At 38.1% G+C, this 15,148-nt stretch overlaps 1 non-coding gene and 1 pseudogene across 1 annotated transcript; one reads left to right on the top strand and one right to left on the bottom strand.

The window, feature by feature from the left end:
- Window positions 1-990: 990 nt before the first annotated feature.
- LOC131322781 (glutamyl-tRNA(Gln) amidotransferase subunit B, chloroplastic/mitochondrial-like) lies at window positions 991-9,886 on the bottom strand (annotated as a pseudogene).
- A 1,584-nt stretch (window positions 9,887-11,470) lies between these two features.
- On the top strand, window positions 11,471-11,552 carry TRNAS-AGA (transfer RNA serine (anticodon AGA)). The gene has a single exon. It is a non-coding gene; the product is annotated as a tRNA-Ser (tRNA).
- The last annotated feature ends 3,596 nt before the right edge of the window (window positions 11,553-15,148 follow it).

Raw genomic sequence — 15,148 nt, 5'->3', positions numbered from 1 at the left:
TGCTCAGTGGGAAATGGATGACAGAGACCGAGACCACCCAATCGATTGAGTCTGGCTCCGAAAGTATGACGCGGATGATTCCCAGCACTACTTAGACTAACGTCATCATCACGTGCCATTTGTTACTTTTCTAGTTTGGAGTGTTGTGTTCAATAAGTGCGACTCCTCGTCACGTGGTATCCGAAGTGAATGAAAGTTGAAGTAAAGTGGGCAAGAATAATTGTTGCTTTACTTTTACTCATTTCATTTTTGTCTAATGAGGTGTGTCGGTAATGTACAAGAATATATGCATATCCAATGTTATAATATATGCTTGGACAAGGGCCCGGGTTTTGTCAAGTGTCTTTCTTGTTTTCTGGGGTGCCCCTTTGCTAAGGGGAGTATTGGTTTATTTATTTATTTATTTATATATTTTTTTATAATGAATACCCAAAAACAATTTAACAGGACTATTATTATACGTCATGCAAATAGCAGGGCTCTCAAACTATATATGTGTTGCAAAAAACAAGCGTAACATCATATATATGCTTAAAAAGGATTTTATAAGTAGTTGCATGGGTTGGAATGAGTGATGGGAAATTGAAATTAAAGGTAGTAAGGGTACTAATCCGCGTGACTCTCAATCAAAGAATATATAGTATTCGAAAGGAGATTCATGATAGTTCTAAATTCTGGTTTATTATGACTGTTAATTATCTAAAACCATTAGGGAAATTTGCAACCTACATAGCTGCTATTTGGAGCATGCAACTCCAAAGGAGGAAGAGAGCTTTGGTCAAAATCCCATTTTCCTACTTCTCTGGAGATGCTCTTAGTGCGTGAGTTTACAAGCGCGACTCTCAATCAGACTGCCCAATTTTGACATTTTTTTCTAATGATTTCCTGGACTGGACATGGTCTAAGAGCAAAATTTTTTTAGGAGACTGGCCATCGTGAACACCACCTGATAACAAAAAGTTTGGAAATATACAAAACAAGAAACCAGGATAAAAAAAGAAAGAAAATTCTTGGAAGAGAGAAGATCCAAACGTGAATTTTCGCTATATTACAAAGATTACAAGTCTTTTTATTAGCTAATAGCAAGCTCTGTAGCAAGCCAGACATATTGCAAAAATAGTAGCTAGCAACAAATCATATTGCTTGAAAAGTACTTATAGCCACATCGTATCACTTAACGAAGTTCTATCCTGAATTGCTTGGGCTTTGCGCTACAGTAAAGACTTGTCTTTAGCATCCTGGCGGCGCCACTTCAAGTAACAGATTTAGCCTCTGCGAAAATGGGATAAACATCATGCCTTTCCCAAGAGTGCGGCTTCAACCAAATCCACAGAAGAGCCTTAAAACACTCAACGGACAGCATTGATTTGCAGCTAGTTGAGCAAAATACTTGTAGTCAAGCTGGAGGTGGACCAAAAAAACTAATGCATGGTGAAACAATCAACAGTTGGCACACAATTCAGCAAAACAGAAAGAATTACTAGTAACCCTCCTTTGACATTATCAGCTCTTGGCATTTAGTCTCTCCATAGGATCTTGTTCAAAAGCCCTGGGTTTGCCTTACCTTTTGATAGTTTCATTATCTGGGAATTTTTTACCATAGTATTTAGAATCATTCTGTCCACATGAAAGAATCTAAAAAATATAATCAGGAGGGAAAAAATGCTTGTCAAACTATGCAGAGTCTCATACCTGGCCGGCAAAGAAGCCTTGTTACTTAGTTCTGCCTCCACGATACTGTTCCAGCTGCTTTGGATTCTCTGCCAGCACTTAACCACCATTTTCTCTATTTCAACTGGATCTACTATCTAACAGGATTAATAGATGAATGAAGCATCAGCTGGCATGTAATCTATCTTGCCACAAGTCTAGATATTGCTTACATGGAAATCTTACTATTCGGTCTAAAATCTTTCACTGCATGTTTCTAATGTGTTGTCCCCCTTAAAGCTTAGGGATCCATGTGGTATGTTAACAAAAAGGGGCCAGAGGCCCAAAGGGCCTTTGAATTTCTCTCTCAATTGCAGGAAAATACACATATAGGTTTTGATGTTTACACTTGCCAAGAAACTATGTCCAATTCCATAATAAGCACTTACACTTGGGTGACAATTAAAAGTAAAAATTACAGTTCATCAAACCATCATGAAAACATTGTCATTTCATAGCATAGGGGCATCAGTTGAATTCGTACATATTACCAATATTACTAGTTCTCAAGGTAGGGACAAGTTAAAATTACTAATTTATTTAACTTTACAATAAAAAAACCCTCCTTAATGGAAGAACTCCACGTGCAAAGCATGAGCAGCACTGCTAGTACGTACAAATTTCCGATAAATGTAACCTGAACTAAATCCTTTTCTTTTATCAATCCCTTGACGGTTCCACCTTTGGCCATCAGCTCAAACAGTATCTGCAAAACTTGTGAAGGAAATGTTAGAGAATAAATAGAATATTGATCGCATGTGCTCCAAAAAATGTTATGTAGAACTACCTGAACGTCTTTACCAGGTCATTAATGCAACAGATTACACTTCCTCTCCCAGTCCCCACAAGAACAGCTTGAGAACTAGTACTTGTAAAAAATCATCAATTAAACTACCTTTTTTGTCTGAGCTAAGGTTCAATACCGCATACCCAGTTTCATAAGGTCTGATCATTCCCTTAACTCATTCTAATGACAGTGCCTGCTCAGTATGCAGGCATTTATCCTGATACCTCATGTTGCCCCTTGAAATAACTTGTTTATTAAATCAGGGGAAAAGAAAAATTATACTGCAAAACGTTCCAACTGGACTCAACCCTCATGACAATACCAAAACAAGGAACAAAAAAAAATGTACAAGCCTGACCCGTCAAACTCTCCAAATGAGCTCTCTCATCCTCCGACACCAATTACCATTTGCCACCACCAGCTTTACCAAAGCACATGTCTGGGACTTTTGGTGAATATCCTTTAACTGCTTCCTAAACTACAAGATGATCAAAATGAAAAAAGAAAGAAAGAGAGGCATTAATTGGCTTCTTAGTCCTTACTGCATGTAACATCACACCCGTTTTGACCATCGTAATTCACCACAAATTGAATTCTCCCCAGTTCCCTTTCCTTCCCTGCTGAAACCAACCAGCTACCGTTTTCTTCTTAACCTTAAAAGGCTAACACTAGAAATTTGACGGCTAGAACAATCAACCATCTTTCGTTTTCCTTAGTGTCAACATCAGCCAGCTCCTTCATTTTCCTAACCTATTGTTCAATCTTTTCTTGACATGGGTTTCCTCCCTTGTTATTAGATGGAACCTCAAGTTTACAATTGGTTTGTTGACCTTCTTGAGAACTAGGAAACTAAAAACCTCTTACATTCATCGTCAAACAGAATTTATTTTCATGTGAACCCCTTGAAAACAAAAACTTCCCTTAAACCAGACCCTTCAAACCCTTTTGAAGATTATAGCTCAATGCCACAAAGGAGTGAGCAAGGCCGCACGGCCAGAGGAGCCACATCAGACTGCTCTTTCACGTCGTCACTAAGCACAACAGTATAATGCACTAAGAGAAATCTTAGAGATTTTTAGCAAAAGAAAAAATTGCTTGGAGGACGATATGTCAATTAATGTACTAATGGAACAGGAAAACATTGTAGTCAGTTGCATATACAAACCTCTTTACCAATCTTTCCACTAATTGTACCACCTTTTATTGAAGCAATCAGCTCAGCTAGCTCTTGCGGGGTAAGTTTAATCTCATTTATAGTCAATTTTTTCATTTTTCATGTAAGCAGCAACATCCCCCATTATCCAATTGGCAGCAAGCTTTACATCAGCACCCTTGCCAATAGTCTCATCAAAAAAATCTGCAACCTGAAACATTCATACAGCAAGGGTGAAATAACCATCTAAGATCATTCAATACAAGTCTGCATTAACCTCTTTAAAAAGCAATGAGGCAAATTCTAATCAGGAACATGATTTTAGAAAGCTTTTCAATCTTAGGCTTCAAGACTTGACTAGATATGTGTTGAAAAGTAATGCATGATTGGAGCTCACAGTGCATGGCTGGTGACGTAGCAAAAAAGAGGTTTTCAAAGATTGAAGTTCTCTTCTGTATGCTATAAGTAGCTAAGAGAAAGGAATGCCTTCTAGTGATGATTGTCAAGCAGAAACTTAGCACTACAAAGGGGAACTACATAACGGTATGCACAAATGCGGGATGGTTTTGGAATAAGAAGGCTGGGAGTTTTTGATAGAGCTTCATTGGATGTTTTGCTGTGGTCCTGTGGAGGTTTACTTGCCAGAGTGACAAGTTTTCATGGAGGATGATAGTGGCAAAGTACGGTAACAGTTGGAGTGATTGGGTGATCACAGAGGATTGAAGTTCTCCTTGTAAGGGTTTGACGAAGTCACGAAGGGGATTAGTATGGCGAGAAAGGATTGCTTCAAGATGGTGAGTTTTACGGTGGTAATCCAGGATAGGAAAGACTTCTGGAAACACAGGAACTGTGCTGAAGAGCCACCGGCTAGAGATTTTCCCGCTATTTTCCGCTTAGCAGTAGGCAGTGTGGTGAACTAGATGCGGAGGAACGATTATTGAATGTTTATGGACATTGGCCTCAGAAGATCATTCGTGATAGGGAGTTGGATCTGGTTTGCATGTTGCTGGAGTTGCTTTATGGCCAAGTTGGGGTGAGTACAGGAGACGACAATGTTAGATTTGGCAAGGGGAGCATTAGTTTAGTTTCTCTTCCTTATCCTATTTGCTGTTTTGATGCTATAAGAGAACCAAGACTACTAACCTGCAGGGCTTCTTAACTTCCTCAAATGATTGATGAGTGGGAAAAAAGGATCTATCCTCTGCTATAAGTAGCCACTTCCTAGCCCTGACTCACAGCTTCTCGTCTAGTCGTCTTATTCTTCTTATCGGATCCTCCTTTGTCGGGAAAGAATGAACTAGGGTGTAGGATAGGGGGTAGCATACTTCAAAATCTAAGTCTTCTCTTGAAAGTTAGGCATCTGTCTTTAGTTACTTAAGACATTCTGATGTGGGCCCATTCTACTTGCATTTTGAAAGGGATTACTCTTTAAAAAGCATCCCTTGAAGAGAGGCGACAAGAAGCCTTCATAAAGTAGGGCAGGAAAAATATAAATGGTGTTTTTTTATTACTCGGTTTTGAGAGGAGCGACATGGGCAGGGTCTACGTGAAAAATCATTTTGTCGGTGGGGATACCTGCAGGAAAAATTTTGCGTTGGTAGCTGCTCGTGGAAAGATTCTGACAATCGACAACCGCCTCAAGAGATGACAATTTAGGAGAATTTGTGTTGTATGAATTAAAGCGAAACGATCTCCCACCTTCTCACCATTGTACTACAGCTAGAGAGTCGGGGAGCTTTATTTTTGGTTTGTTTGGATAGGGGAGGGTTCATCATGATGAGGTGGCATGGACAATAGCCAGTTGGCGTGGCGGAAGGGTAGGGAGGCAGAGAAGGAACCTTGGTCGTTGGCATCATTGTGCCTTGTCAAGTCGATTTGGCTTAGTGAAATATACGATTTTTCCAAGGCAAGGAAGAACCCATCTCACTGATTAAGATCCGTTTTTGGTTACTTTATATAGTTTGTGTAAGCGTCCATGCCCCTAAGCATTGATTCTTTTCTGAACTTTGTAGATTGGGTGCAATTATAGACTGGAGGGCCATTTTGTCCCAAGTATCTCCTAATGGATAGCTTTAATAGAATATTCTTTTTCTCTAGCACGTGGATCGTATCCCCGTCACGCTTATGCATACTTTTATCTTTACTGATGAAAAATTGGGAATATTTTGGGGGCAAAGTCTAAGACCTTAACTAATCAATCTGCACACACAATGTGGGAGCACTGAGAGGTAGTGCATAAGCTAACTATCAATTTAAGTTCTCTATTTATCTTGAAAACTCAATATAAACCAACAGGGGCAATAACTGCAGTACCAATACTAGAAACAACAATGAACACCACTTACATTTATGTCATTTGCTAGGAAAAGAACGTCTTGCATGCTTAGACCCATTTGCCCGTATCTCTGCCGCTTCATTTCTGGAAGCTCAGGTAAAGAATCACGAATGCCCTCAATGAACTCCTCACTAAGAATAACTTCTGGAAGGTCAGGCTCAGGAAAATAACGATAATCAGCAAGCCCTTCCTTCTTCCTCATTGTAACTGTTTTCCAAAAGCACAATGAGGATTAATCGAACATATAAGTAGTCATGAGAAACTTCCTTCTTCCTCATTGTAACTGTTTTCTAGAAGCACAATGAAGATTAATTGAACATATAAGTAGTCATGAGAAACTTATTTAAGTCCCAGTTACTATGTCCCATGCACTTCTACATTACTAGCATAAAAAAAGATTTAGCATTAACCTGACTGCCCTCATCCCAAAGACGTGTCTCCTGTACAATCTGATCACTCTGGCCTTCATTGTGGAGAAGCACCTGCCTCAGTATCTCAAACTCAATGGCCCTATTTATTGCCGAAAAAGAGTTCAAATTCTTCACCTCAACCTGTCAATCCAGAGTGAGCTTATTCTTAAGAACTGCCAGACACTGTACACTCACTCACACACGACACAAGACCCAAACAGACAAATACATACAGCTAGCAAGAAAGGATCCCTTCTTATAATGGTAAGGAATAATATCCCGTGAAAGAAGCCAGAATGAGATAGCATATGCAGCATAGCACTTGACAGATGACTCAACTGCTCAGTTGCAACCTGAAAGACATAAATTTCTGCATTCTATTCTCTCTCATTTTGGTCAAAAGGACCATAAGTGCATTAGTTTATCAAAAGAAAAAAGAAAATAGTTTCGACCTTCCAAAACTTCTTAAAAGGAGAATCTTTAATAAAAATAGCACTTATCTTTTTAATTCTTAGTAGTGTGCTTTCTTTCTTAGCGTTGCAATAAAATTCTCTTAACCTCTACAGGCTGCCAAGCTCATACCCACCACTTTAGTTGTTTGACCGAGATCCACCATCAATTGCAAAATCCATTGGTGTTAGAGATGGCTTCACTTAAGTCTTTATGGCATTGGACATCGCAAGGGCACTTATATTTTTTGGAGCGGTTGCAGAGAGCCGCATTGTGTTCCCAACAATCCCTCCCTCACGATGACGCTCCTGCTATTAGAACCCATTCCTAGCTCTAATACTAGTTCCCTTGATTGCCTAGGTTATACGATTTGGTATGTTTGATCTCTCAATCAACAGCCCACACATCAACATATCAACCAATCACACAAACGGAAGGCAACCAAACAAAGAACACAATGATATATGTGATAAACTGCTAAATGGGTAAAAACCCTGGGAAGGACTCAACGATTGGTACTCAGAGTGGTTGCATTGAGCGGCATTGGGTTCCCAACAACTTTCATAAGTATGCAAAACCATATTTATTGCCTTTCAGTGGCTCAAATTATGTTGACTGTTGTTTGCATTGGCATTTACTGCTACACTCCACACATATAACTCCCATACTGCCTTACATCATTCTTAAATGAGTCTAATAGTGCTAATGCAGCATTAGTAGTAGCAGCAGCTACTCCAAAACAGCTCCATATAGAATTCTTACTCAAACCCCATTCGACCAAGCTGGTAACAAGATAAAAAACTAAGAGCTGCTCATTTAAAGTAAGAAACGAGAGAAAAACTGGAAAGAAGTTTTAGAACTTTAAGCTGGGTTAAGCTCTAAACTAGGAGAAAGGATTGCCATCATCTTTTACTTCAATGAGAAAACAAGCACTCAGTTACCTTTGTACCAAACTCTAATTGCCCAATGGGTCGTACGGAGACATTGACATCACAACGAAGTGAACCTTCTTGCATATTACCATTGCTCACTCCCAAAAACCGGACCAACCTCTGCAATTCTGAAGCATACTCTGCAGCTTCTATTCCAGTTCTCATATCAGGTTCAGAAACGATCTCAAGCAAAGGCACTCCTGCTCTATTCAAATCAACCTGCACACAGGAATCCCTGAAATTTTTGTTATATTTATCAATGGAAAGCCGACTGGTAAGGAACCTATACAATAGAGTACAGTAACATTAGCACTGAACTTGATGTAGAAATCAAAGCACATCAAAACAAGTATTCTCCTGATTGAAGAAACTTGTATCCAACCAAAAAGCTTTAATTATTAGGTGGAGAGGCCCAACAAATATCTCGAAGCATAAAACATTCCATCCCAAGCAATGTGGGATTCTCAAACATCTCCCCTCTAGTGCAGTTTCGTCTTGGGTTTGTCACGTATATCCTTTTAGGTCTATCATCATAGATTCATAGGGAGTGAACTAATGTGTTTTTTTTTCATATGGGTTGGAATGGGATTGACTCTCATACCAAGTTTCCCATGTATATTAAGTCATTAGCCCATGCCGTACTAATATCAACTTAACCCATAAACCAAACCCATTGCAATTGAGCGAAACGAAATCGTGAATCATCGCAACTCCATTAACTAACAACCAAAACAAAATCATATGTTCAACAAACTTGTCCAAATAAAATGTTCAAGACTAACTAATAACTAAACCTAAAAACAGAAGTACCTCTGAGTAACTCCCATTCCCGGTGTGAAGCAGCTTTCCAGCATCTTCTTCCATATGGACCCTGGTAATGCCAAACTTCCTATGCCCACAACCAAACTCAAGCGGAAGATCCACATCAACAAAACCCACTGTTGCAATTGGGACATCAAACTGAGATATTTGATAGCCTTTGGGAACGTCTGGGTAAAAGTATTGTTTCCTATCAAACTTTGAATGTAACAACAGTTTACAATTAAGCGCAAGGCCCAACTTCACGGCAGACTGTATGACCTTAGAGTTCAAAGCAGGCAATGCACCAGGCAAGCCCATGCAAATGGGGCAAACAGTTGTGTTTGGTTGAGACCCATAGTTGTAAGGGCAACTGCAGAAGGCCTTGGTAAGAGTAGACAGCTGTACATGGGTCTCTATACCAATTATTGCCTCGTAATCTTTCAAAGCACTGTCAAGTCTTTCGGCACGGCTTTGGGTTGAAACTTTCGATTGGGGCTGTTGCCCTTCTTGTGTTGCAGTTTGAGTGTGCTTCTCATTGTGCAATAAAGTAGACCATGTATTCTAGGCAATAACTCAAGTGGGTATAGCAAAAAAGGACGGGTTTGAATACATTTAAAGAATGTCAATGCCATCTTGCTGGTTATTCAGTCCAACTTGAAAATCAAACAATGGAGAGGCTGCAAAAACATTGTAATAAGCAATAAGAGAACATTTACATATGAAACAATCATCAGAAAGAGCATAACCAAACTGAGGATCCGTTTGTTTGAATGCATAACATTTTACAGCAGAAAAAATATTTCCCACATAAATTATTACATGTAAAAAAAACAAAATTTTCAATCAGTTTTTGGTGCTTGATTAGAGCCACAGGCAGAAAACTTTAACCGCTTGGCATAAGGCATTGCCCAGATGCAGAGCCTCTAGTGCAGTAGAAAGGATAGCACCAGACAAAAATAGTAGTAATTGGAGTAAATTTTACCACTATTTAGCAGGGGAAACAAATAAGGATCTATTTCAACATAAAAACTCCACAAAATCGAGTCTTTTTTTTTTTGCCTTTTTTGAAATGGGTGTGAGTTGACACTTTTGAAGTGGGGATGTTGTTTCCATGGCCCTCACAAAGCCGCTGCCTCAGAAACCCAGAAGGAATACCAACAGCAAACAAAGAGAGAGAGAGGTACCTGTTCGCTGTTCGGTTCAAGACTTTGTTTCTGATCGCACAGAAAATTGTTATCTCTGCAGTTTCGTGGGATTTTTCTTGTCTTTCCCTGTTCTTGATAAATTATTACCTTTAGCATTTTTTTTCATCTCTTCTCTAAAATTTCTGTTAGACAATGGGTGGATTTGGGCTAACTTTTTAGTGACTCTTTGGCAATGTACTTTTAGTTGATTTTACTTAATTTTAATTAAATTTTTAGGTCAAATTTTTAATTACATTTTTTGTCTGGTCAATTAAATAAAGAAGGTATGGGTATAAAATTATAGACTAAATTTTAAAAACACTAAAAAAACGTCGCTAAAAAGAACTTTAGTGTTGTCTTACATAATCTCTTTTCAAATTTGGGCTATATTTTTCATTATTTTCTGATTTTTGTCATGTAGACGAACAATATGAATTTAAAACATTTGACCCGAATCTAGTAAAAATTAGAAAAAAAAAAAAAAAAGACAGTGCCAAAACGAAACTAAAAAGTTAGCCCAAATAACTTGTTAGCCATTTTTTAGATTAATTATTCATCACGACAAATGTCTAAAAATAGAAAAAAGTTACTACAACCAAAAGTAAAAAATAAATTCACTAAAAACGAAAAAGTTTAAACCAGGCGGTTTTTTTTTTTTTTTTTGTCTATACTATCAACTTATCTGAACTTTTTTCAACTCTGATTTATGATTTTACAATTTTATGATTTCTCTCAATGAGATGAATAAATCGGTTCTACTTAATTTTTTTTACAAAAAACTAAACAATACATTAATACCAACGGTCTTTCAGAAAAAATAATTTCGGGTGATTGTTAACTTCTCTCGTGAGTATAGTGATAATGCCAAAATTATTTTTGTTGGTGCCAAAACTCCAATGCATAAAAGTATCATGATACAAGCCTTTTGTACATTAGAGTTTTGATACGAACAAAAATAGTTTTAGCATTATCATTTCCCTTCAGGATTATTGGGTATGCAAATTAGTTTGCGAGGGTCGACACAACAAAAGGATTTATACGGCGTAGATAGTTTAAAGACCTTTCAAACCAGTAAAAAGTTGTATTGCCGTTGTAAAATATGGTAGAAATTGGATGAGAATTGCATTCAGTGTTGATTTCCACAAGTGAAAGGGAGAACACAGAAAAAGAAACAACATCAACCAGAATTACTTACCAAAAAAAAAAACATCAATCAGAATTTTCATTGTTTAATCAGTTTTATCAATGTCATATTTATGAACGTAAATAATGGCCTCTCAACACCTCGGGGGATAGTACACTATAAAAAGCTCCTGATAGTAAGAAGCCATTAGTTTTAACTGCTTTTCGTTTCCAAATTTGTGCGGTGATATGATAAGTTGATGTGCTTGCCACTGCCAATGTTTTACCTTGCTGACTTTTAACTTTCTCGTGTGTTTTGACAAACATGTTTTCCAAATTTTCAACTCTTTTTTTCTCTCTCTAGATTTCGTAATGAATAAAAGTAATTAATAATTTATCAAACATGTTCATTGTAAATAAAAAATGTAAAAAAATAAAATAAAATTCTGACCAACTAAATAAGTGGTGTCTTGAAAATACTCCGTATATCCAAAGGACTTACAGTCAAAAAAAAAAAACAAAAAATGCAAATGACTAGAATAGTTTAAAGATAAATTTGATTAGTGCGTAACGTAAGGGCATCAAAGTGGTCGTGCCGGAGTGGTTATCGGGCATGACTAGAAATCATGTGGGCTCTGCCCGCGCAGGTTCGAATCCTGCCGACCACGCTATTTTTCACTTCTTTTCTTCTCTTGTTTTATTTTATGTTGAATTTAAGGTATCCCTAAATAAACGTTTTCTCTAAGTGCTCATCAGATGATTAGGGTAAAATAAAGGGAAATGATATTGACACTCCAAAAATTGATGCAAGCACTCTAAAATCAGTATAACTCCAAAGCCACTTTCTTTTATTTTTTGGAATGTCTGCATTAATTTTTGGAGTATCAATACCATTTCCCAAAGTAAACTATGCTGTTTTGTTTTTCTTCCAAATTTCAATTATGGAGTGGCTAACAAGATTTGTCGGAATTTATTGTTATTAGTGGTTAAAAACGTGTAAAGCCAAATGAATATTGTTTGTCATATAAAGTGGTTAATTGGTTGTTAATATGTCCAAAAGGCACCCCATTTGACGGTGATTTTTAATTAAGCCAGGAAGCAGAGTCACACCAAAACTTGGAGTTTGCAAGCTTATAACTCTAGAATCTCACAAACCAACACGACAATTCATTGATCATCTGCCCAGCTTCTGACAACCGAATCCCTTGATTTAAGGAGATAAATAAACACAATTTCGGGACTTTCTATTTGATAGTTTTTTTAGCCTCTTTCAAATTGTTTGATCCGAGCGCGATTTCATAAGTTCCTACTGGAAATGGATTTTCAATGCCTTTCAAGTTTGTATTCTTTCTCGATCTAACTTTGCTCTTTGCCAAAATTTAAGTTTTTATTTTTATTTTTAATAACTCTTAGTACTTGCTAGACCTATGTGTCCTTTGTGAATGGGGGATGTTACTTGTGAAATAATATTTGGAACTCGTGTTTTTTCCAGCAATGGAATCTTTACAAGTACTATTTTCCAGTTGAAGCCGGCCTGTTGCAATTTTGTATCCAGTTGTACTTTTGGATGTTCCTTCAAAGTCTAAAATTGAGCAATAGACTAGCACCTCGCGGTAGTTTTATTTTTATTTGAGTATAGTGTTTATACCAGTACTCTATTTAAGGTACATTATATTAATCTGGCTAATATTACCTTAGAGATTAAATTCTATATAAACACGCATGAAGCGTAAACATATGGGTTTTTTGTGTGTATCCAATCAATAATTGACACGTCATTAGATCATTAAAGACGTTAATAAAGCTTCTTCTATTGGGGAAAAAAAAAAAAACAAAGAAAGAAAAAGAAGAAAGGAAAGAGGGAACCCGTTTAGAAAAATGTTTTGGCCTTTGGGAAAGAGAAATAGCCGTCCTAAAGATTTGAAACAAGCTAGGAGCTAACTTAAGATGTTGCGCAGTGCACAACGTTTCACACGGGTTTGCCTCCCCTCCACTTTTCTCCCATCCAGTCTACTGTCCAGTTTACAATTTGTGGGCTCATTTCAGGTCCACGTCGATAATCGGAACCGTTCATCATGTAGAGTTCGTTGAAACAAGCCACCATACCAAAAATTACGTTGATTGGATTTGTATTGATACCTGTTCGAAACACATTTATTTAATAAAAATGGTGTTGGGCGGGTTCCTATCCAGTGTGCCCAACACTTTTTTTATCAAATAAATGTGTTTCGAACAGGTATCAATACAAATCCGATGGACGTGATTTTTGGTACGGTGGCTCGTCTCAACGAGTTCTACATGATGAACGGTTCCGATTATCGACGTGGGCCCGAAATGGGCCCACAAATTGCAAATTGGACAATAGACTGGATGGAAGACACCGGAGGGGAGGCGAACCTGTTTCATATATCTGTGTCGTTTCTCATTCTCTGATACATTAGTTATAGAGAACTAGAGGTCTCCTTTATATAGCCAGAAGAGAAGAGATAGACCACCTTCCACCAGTGCCACAAAAGTACTCTCTTCATCCATTTACTCCAATAGAGGATGAAGGGGGCTGTAATGGGAACAACAACAACAACGACGAACAGATCATCATCGAAGCCGCCGCCGCTGCACCAGTAGTACTTTGCAATGCCCCGGTGTTCGAGGTACTGGGGGAACCAAAAGTTGTTGGGGTGGCAGGTTTTCATTGTATTATTCGTCATATTACTGATCAGTTTGGACCCCGTGGCGACGAGTGAGGATGGCATTGGCAAAGACACCCCGAATAGTCCTTCGTCAGGCAAGGGACATAAACGGATTGGCATAGCGATCGCCATTTTGGTGGTAGTTGCTATTGTTATAGGCGCTGGACTTGGTTATTTGGTATATAGATGTCTGGTACCCGGAGCGAGAATCCTGGATCCATCAGTAGTAAAATCATTTCCGATGCTTATGTTCCCCACCCCGAATGATGTTGGTTTTGGTGCTACGGAATGTAGCATCTGTCTCGAAGAGTTCACCGATGGAGCTTGGGTGAAAGTACTCCCCAGTTGCCAACACATCTATCACCCTCTCTGCATCCAGAAATGGATGACTACAAGAAAGGCATTGTGCCCTAATTGTCGCCATGACTACTATCGACGGGGCGTGCTAGTTGATTATCTACCTTGATTGAGTTTTGGCAACCACAAGTGCGTGGCACCCGACCAATAGAAGAATAAATAATCAAGTACAAATACTAAAACACTAGTCCATTCATTTGTTTTTGACGTTTTTCATTATTCTTCATTTGAGTATTTTTCACAACATAAAATTAGCTAAAATAAACAAGACAAATATATGTTGTCTATGTAAATTTTCACTCATTCTTTTTTTTTTATTTTCACTCGATAAAATTAGCAAGAATTTTTGTTGACTTTATGCTCGAGAGGTGATCTCTCTGTACAAAATTCCTGGATCCACCATTGGTCAGGTGCCACACGCGTGTGGTTGCCAAAATTCAATCAAGGTAGATAATCAGCTGGCATGCCCCGTCGATAGTAGTCTTGGCGACAATTAGGGCACAATGCCTTTCTTATAGTCATCTATTTCTCGTAGCATTGCAGAATGCCTTTCTTGTAGTCATCCATTGACGGTTTAACGAAGTAAATTAGTACAATGACTAGAAATGGAAACTAGGCTAGGCTAAAAAGGAAACTCAATGGATTGAGTGATAAAAGATAAAGTACTTTGCTGGAAAGTAAAGACAAATGAAAGATAATTTGAGTAAGCGTAGGGCTTTGGTTGGTGCTGAACTCTTTTCTAAGTCTTCATTTCTAATATTTATAGGCAGAAATTTCAGGCCTTAAGTTGCTTGAACTATTTTCCCGCAAGATTGCCAAGTGTCCAAGCTTTGAGCTGCTTCCTTGCATGGGTACTTGCCCAAAAATAAATCTTGAGCCCACCAAATTTAAAGGCAAAAATGCTCTGCAAGCAATCAGGACTAGAAGCCATTTTTGTTAGACTTTAGAGTCCTCTTTTGTTAGCCATTTAATATTTGTAAACAGTTCTATATATAAAGATTTATAGCAAAAGAATTTATTGGGACTTGGAATTCCCTCTTCTTCTTTCACTCTTCACGCGCCTACCAAAAAGGCAGCTTCTTGCCTTCTTCAGACCTGACCGAGCCGCTTCTTCTTAATGGCTTAAATGCCCTTCCAAGGGAGGCAATCAGTTGAAGATCTTCTTTGTTGACTTTCCATCCTAAAGGTAGTGGGGCCCCCAAATCTGAGATAGTTTA

Source organism: Rhododendron vialii, chromosome 4a (genome assembly GCF_030253575.1).
Source record: "Rhododendron vialii isolate Sample 1 chromosome 4a, ASM3025357v1".
NCBI classification, from domain to species: domain Eukaryota; kingdom Viridiplantae; phylum Streptophyta; class Magnoliopsida; order Ericales; family Ericaceae; genus Rhododendron; species Rhododendron vialii.
Note: the sequence above shows the minus strand (reverse complement) of the source record. Positions and strands in the feature narration are given on the sequence as shown.